Here is a 7,490-nt window from a genome sequence, read left to right on the forward strand (position 1 = left end):
GGGGTCTAGTGCAGCAGGGGATACAACCCGTCGGCTTTGGACAAGGACGTCACAAGCCGCCAGAGAGCAGTTTACCATTTTCGCTTTTGCTGTTATGTTTCAGTTTAGTTTTTTTACTGATTGCTTAATAAAGTGGATCTGTTTATTCTATCTCGTGAGATTTTTTTTTTAAAAGTCAAAAAACACTTATCAGCCACTGAAGGGAGCTACAACACTAAGAAGAATCGCTTCTCGATTGGCCACTTGTGACGTCATTGTCCAAAGCCGACGGGTTGTATCCCCTGCTGCACTAGTCCCGAAAATGGTATTATTATTATTGTTGTTGTTGTAAAAAGTAAGTGGTGATGAATAAGAGGAAAAAAAATATATATAATGCTGAGGAATAAGTAAATGTTATTTTGTGAAGAATGAATAATGGATAGGTGAGAATGTTATGAGTAATTGAGAATATGTTGAGAGGAGAGAAACTAAATTTGAACGCTATATCACATGTACTCATGGAATACAGAATGAAAGTAGTGGAAAGAATATTATTTATTGAAAGATTGGTATGCCTGAGATAATAACTTATGTAGTGTCTTATATATTCTTATAACTAAAGGTGAAAGTATAGATTTATGTGGAAAGAATTATTTACAGCAGCCACTGTTGGAAATATACCAGAAGATTTAAATCTATAACACTTTAACACTAATCTAATGGGAACTTGTAATGAAATTTTTGGAGTTATGTAGGCTTGACACTTCAGACTGGAAGAATTATTTAAGAGAACATATTTAGCAGTCATCTAATGACATAATTAAAGCTCATCTACTGAACTGAACTGATGCACCATTAAATAGAAAGGAGAATAAGGAGAAAACAAAACGTCAGTCCTCTGTTGCGGCTCATACTCTCATCCCTTCCTTAGAAAAATTTATACATGTTGATGAAATATTTGACATTATATAATTCGTGATTATCTGACAGTATGTAGAGACACACACACATATTTATTTACGTATAGAATTTTACAGGTACCACAAGGTAAATACAGAATGGATATACAGCATGGAACGCAGCAGCAATTATCTAAGAAGATTTATTTATTTATTAAGTAAAACATTTATTTATATTGCTTGATACTCATGAAAGGAAGGAGATGAACTACACAAACTTTATAGGAACATGATTGACTTGAACTATATATATATATATATATATATATATATATATATATATATATATATATATATACTTACCACACTGATGTACATACTTGTAGGATCCTAAGATATTTAGAGGGGCACCGCTCTTAGAAACGGTAATAGAGGGGTACCACTCTTAGAAACAGCAATAGTGGGGACACCACACTTAGAAACGGTATTAGGTATAGGAACTTTTACGTTATATTAAGTTAACATGTATTTTATTTATCATATTTTATTTTGTGTAGTCCACTGTAGGGGATGACTTTACTAGTATTTATGAAGTAGTTAGCAACCATCCCATGAACCTATCCTCCTACAGAGGGCTGTCTTGAAGCTTGAAATATGTGTAAATTTTATTCCAGGGTGCAAGATGAATTTTAAGTTGAATATTCTAGCGAGTTGCCACAATTATCTTCAAATGTTGCAAGTGTAACAAAAAAAAAAAAAAAAAAAAAAAAGGAAGAAAGAAGAATGAGCTAACAAATAAAATGTATATTTCAATCTGAATGTAATGTAATTCACATGTCAGCACAATGATATTGAATGTAACGTACAAAAATTGACTATATTTTTAATTTAATTCTGTATATGTACTATATGACAACAATGTATCTCATGTAATGATTAATTGTAAATATTTGTATATTTATGTACTTACTATATCAAGAAATGTATTTTAAGGAGATGTTAATGAGCTGCAAAGGACTTGTGCATGTAGCACATGATTCATATAAATGGAACTGAAAATGCAAAGAAGAAACCAATGTGATGGAACACTGGTCAAGCAATATTTACGTAGTGTCAATATACTTTGGAGTGTATGGTGTTGTGGAAGCCGGCAGGTCTTCAGGTTGGTGTAAAAGACAAGCTCATCACCTGTCGTAGGCAGTGAGGTGTTTCCTGTGCCCTCATTGACCATTTATACCCCGGTAGACGCCACCCAAAATTCGACTGCTGGAGATCACAATTTCGTGTTGACACATTGAACAAACTTTGGATTTTCTTCAAGTCACACGCAAGAGATCCAGGCAGTTCACACACACTCAGAATCCGATACTACGTTTAAAGACATTGGAGCAATATAATAGAAACATTTATTGTTCGAATTAATTCCATTGTAAACACGAATCATGTGAACTGAATTCAAACGCCGTGCTAAGCAACGATAATTCGCTGCAATTCAAAGACATTAATGTTACGACTCCTAAAGAAGATACACACCAAAAAGACTGTATACAAAGACTGATATGCAAAGAGCATTGTGTACAGAAATATTTTTTGTAATATGTAAATTTCTTATTTTCTCATATATATATATATATATATATATATATATATATATATATATATATATATATATATATATATATATATATATATATATATGAGAAAATAAGAAATTATATACATACATATATATATATATATATATATATATGTGTGTGTGTGTGTGTGTGTGTGTGTGTGTATCTATGTAAATTTTCTATACTGCCACGCTCGCTTGCGGAGCGTGTCAGTAGAGGAGGCATTGTAATGGTACTTTGACTTCCGCAAAGTTATAATTTACGATCGCGCACGCAGAAGAGCGCTGCGCCAGCGACCGATTTTATAAATAATTTTGTTCTTTTTTTTTACTTTTGCGTAGTTTTTTGTTTTGAGGAACTAATGGGATGTCTCTCTCTCTTGTCTTGATACGAAAGACGTGTATTTTTCCGCGATGTGTTGAATGTGCTTTTCGGTGGAAATTAAAATTACATTACAAAGCGAGGTTGTTTCAATAGCTAATGAGGAGAAGATAATAAAAGGTAACACTACACTCCTCAATTGGCATCACGAGGCTGAGTGCACCCCGAAAAATGGCAACAGCGCATGGCGGCCCGGATGGTCACCCATCCAAGTGCTGGCCACGCCCGACAGCACATAACTTCGGTGATCTTACGGGAACCGGTGTATCCACTGCGGCAAGGTCGTTGCCAAAGATTTTGATAGAGAAGAAACAATGTATTTACCTTAATAGTGTTCAACAGTCATAATATATATATATCAGTTCATGACTCCAGTCTTACAAATTTACTCTTTCTGGCTGACACTCGTCCAGATCGTCTGCTCTTAAAATTCTGCCATCTCTCTCCCCACATCCACCACTGCTGGCGGCTCACCTCCAACTGCGCAACGCTGCGCGCTGTTCACATCCAACTGCCCAACACTACAATAGCGAATATTACAACAATGCCAACTAACCACAGACTTCACACAGCACAGTCAGTGATTTTCATATAGGGCGCTACGTGGCGTTACCAATAAAAACACCTAAACAGCCTACTTACAACGGACGTTGGGTGGAAGTGCTAGTCTGAGATGAAATTGAGGGCAGAGGAGAGGAAATTGTGACAGCTGACATCAAAACAGTCAGAAGACTGATGACAAAAGATGAAAAGAAACAAATGCAGCCGGCCGGTGTGGCCGTGCGGTTCTAGGCGCTTCAGTCTGGAACCGCGTGACCGCTACGGTCGCAGGTTCGAATCCTGCCTCGGGCATGGATGTGTGTGATGTCCTTAGGTTAGTTAGGTTTAAGTAGTTCTAAGTTCTAGGGGACTGATGACCACAGATGTTAAGTCCCATAGTGCTCAGAACCATTGGAAACAAATGCAGGTGTAGTGTGAACAGAAGCGTCATAAGATTTAGTGACTAGGAAGGATACTACACCATCTGTTCCCCCATTCGACACGTACAGCTGGGAGAAGCTTTATTCAGCGGAAAGTGGCGCAAGGGGTGATTGGAGAGCTAAAGTTCTCTACCTGATACCGCAGCTGTTCATTATGTCCGGATGAGACTGAAATAACACAAAGGGCTACCCCCATTACAGATCACTGTGTGCACTGCTTTAAGAAAGTGAAATCGATACGATTCGACAGCCCCTTTTTTTACGCGCCCACAGCTCGTGAGTGTTGTTGACCGTAGTGTAACAGTAGAAAGAATTGGAATGTGCGCTTGGCGTGATCTGCTAAGGGAAGCCTCGTCGAAAATTTTGTAGCTAATTATTACTAATACTTTTTTATAATGCGTTTTTCATGGCCACGGTGTATAACGGACTATAAGATGCTACAGACTATAAGACTCGCCTTAGTATTTCAGCAATTAAAAAAAAACAACATTTTTACCGCTTTTATTATTAGATTGCAAAGCCAGACTAAAAAAATTTCGTAGTTTCTAAAATCGAAGTGAGCTTTAAAATCTCTGAAAATCGTCATCTGAACTTCCTTCTTCTTAATAAATGAAAAGCTCTAGTTTGCTTTTGTTCTGTAGTATCACTTTTATTGTGTTAACCATTATAGCGGTATGTTTACGTAATGTGTATACATAAACATACAGTTATAAATGTCCCCGTTCGTAGTCGCTAATTATAACAATATGTTTACTGCTGTAACATCTAGCTATAATCAGCGGTGGAAATATATTTGCGAACGCCGACCCTGTGCGGCTGTTTCTTGTTGGATCGTCTGATCAGTCGGGAGTTGCATTGCAGAGGAGAGTAAATGCCTGTTCAAAATATAATTATTTTTGGATAGCTCAACATGAATTTCCTAAGGGACCGAAGTTTATCATGCATTTACCAGTAGAATATGGCCCGGAGAAAATATTTCGCCGCATGCAACTTCCGTCCGATTTCGACGAAAGAATTCGTGACTGTGTAGTCTCTATTTGGCAGAAACATAAAGAAAATTAAATAACTTCATGAAGGAGTGTGACACAGAGTCTATACTAAATCAATAATCCATACACTAGTTCCATTTAACTCTGAATTTATGGCAATTAATAGATGAACTTACACTGCAATGAAGGATTTAACATGGATGCCGTTTTAGCCGGCCGAAGTGGCCGTGCGGTTAAAGGCGCTGCAGTCTGGACCGCAAGACCGCTACGGTCACAGGTTCGAATCCTGCCTCGGGCATGGATGTTTGTGATGTCCTTAGGTTAGTTAGGTTTAACTAGTTCTAAGTTCTAGGGGACTGATGACCTCGGCAGTTGAGTCCCATAGTGCTCAGAGTCATTTTTTTTTTATGCCGTTTTGACTGGCACTTCTCGTAATGAAAATAATTGCTTTGACGTTTTCACATACTCGTCGCACAATAAATCTGCATAGCAGTATTACACCTTTAGTATTGCACTTTTACTTTACACTAATATTATTTTTAACAATAATAATACGGCGGCAAGACATGCGCGTCCGACACAAGTTACAGGAGACAAGAGAAAAAATGAGTAACTGTTCATCGAGAATATCTCGTACATCAAAAAAATGTGTAAAAGTGTTCTTCATCTGTCCGTTTTTCGCGCCGCGGTTTTCAAAGTCATTAACTCACTGCATCTCTGATGGCGCTTCGACAATAAACACATTACGTCACAGGACGTTCACCTTTTACATTCTCGCAACATTATGCTGTTGCCGAGCGACTGCTCGATTAGTGAATGATTTAAAATGATAAGGCAATCACACAATGTTACACCATCTTCAGACATTTACTGAGTAATGTCACCAAAGAAGTTACAATGTTTGTAAACAACATTGGAAGAGAAGTTGCACGTCTAGACTGAAGTAGAAACAGTAAATAACATCTTTGACAGTATGGTGGTAATGCAATGTAAAAAGCAAACAAGTGCTTTTCATTTATTATAATGTTGTTCTACCAAGAACCGACGGCAGATTCAGTTAACATTTCTTCTTCATCATCATCTTCTTCTTTTTGTCGTCGTCATCGTTGTCCGCTTCATATATAAGACGGTCTTCACTGCCATCGAGAGCGTTTCTTATGCCGCGCTTCTTGAAAGTCGCTTGAATCAGCGAAACATACGTGATGACCGCACCAAACTCCAACCTCACGTCTGCACGAGACGTCAACACAGCACCGCTGCCTGACCGAGGAACACGGTGAGTGGATCAGAACATAACATGGAAACGAGGTCTACAGCCTCGAAAAAGGACGAAAAAACATCTAATGTGAATCTGGAAAGTAGTGAGGTTCCAGCTAAGCATACAGTCTTGTCTGACGCATTTGAGCTAATCCCGAGAGCTTTTGTTTGAAGTAAAGGTGAACTTAGGCTAATTAGCTGACAACTTGACTTAGCATTCGAACTAACGTCACGCCATAATCACAGTGTGCTATTAAAATTTGTTAAAACTTGGATTGTGGGTGCAGCTGAAAGTAAACTATTCATACACGATTTCACATCTACTTGGCCAGATGTGAAAGGAGTTTTACTGGAGAACTATGTGTCAAAATGGACTTTGGATTACCATGCTAATAGACAGAAAAGGCCGAAAGTATGGTCGAGTGGGCAAGTCGCGTTGACACATTGAAACACTAATTTCGAGAAGCCGTCCACGGAATGATAAAGGCATCACACGTTTGGGTAGTCACGCTCTAGATGAGAAGCTGGCGCTATCAGTGTTCATACAGGAAAGAGAAGATGAGAGAATTAAAACAATGTTGAGAGCACCAGGAGAGGGTTTAACGTTAGCACAAACATCAGATCTGACATTAACAGATGAAGCATCCAATGCCTTTTGTTTTAACCTGGACTTCACATCTGAACGATGTGCGACGTCGCCAGCAACGACACGTGATTCGAATTACACGTTAATCTGTTGGTCGCCTTCCCCTGGTTGGATAACTGGGGTAGGATGCGGACATGAAAGTCGACGAAATGGCGTCCAATTGAAAGACATGCAAGAAGTCTTTGAGCTACACGAAAATTAATTTGCAAAGAAAAGTTGACTGAGAGGTTACTGTTTTAGGTCTAAGAGAGGAGGCCATCATGCGAGAAAGTGCACTATGGAGAAGCACGTCAAGAAAATAAACGCTATGCAGCCGCGTAGCAGTAGAGCAGAGAAACGGGCACCCTACCCTCTGCCGCCGCAGGAAACGCTATGTAGAAGTCATCACGGGCAAATTGGGAGCAAGCGACCGACGGTGCGTCGTCGATGCGATCTTCAAGGGGGTCCAGGACCATGTGATCAGGCGAGATCTGTGATATGTTGCGTTGGAAAAGAAGCAGACCACACAGCCCACGAGCGCAATGCCGATGCTAGGCTAGCGAATACGAAGACTCAGAAAACGGGAAACGAAAGAACGGCACTAGAAGGAAGTCGACCCGTGTCGCAAAGTTGTAGTCTGCAAGGTCAGGAATGATTTTATAAATGCAAGACGCGCTAAGAGAAGCTCCGCAACCACAGGTTTCGTTGCAGATAGTGCCACTTAGGAGGATACGGTGGGCGGTAACGCCGACAAAAGAACAAAC

General features: G+C 39.2%; 1 pseudogene; it reads right to left on the reverse strand.

Moving 5' to 3' along the window:
* Nucleotides 1-3,047: 3,047 nt before the first annotated feature.
* Nucleotides 3,048-3,165, reverse strand: LOC126485749 (5S ribosomal RNA; annotated as a pseudogene).
* Nucleotides 3,166-7,490: the final 4,325 nt, after the last annotated feature.

The sequence above is a fragment of the Schistocerca serialis genome, chromosome 6, assembly GCF_023864345.2.
Source record: "Schistocerca serialis cubense isolate TAMUIC-IGC-003099 chromosome 6, iqSchSeri2.2, whole genome shotgun sequence".
NCBI classification, from domain to species: Eukaryota; Metazoa; Arthropoda; class Insecta; order Orthoptera; family Acrididae; genus Schistocerca; species Schistocerca serialis.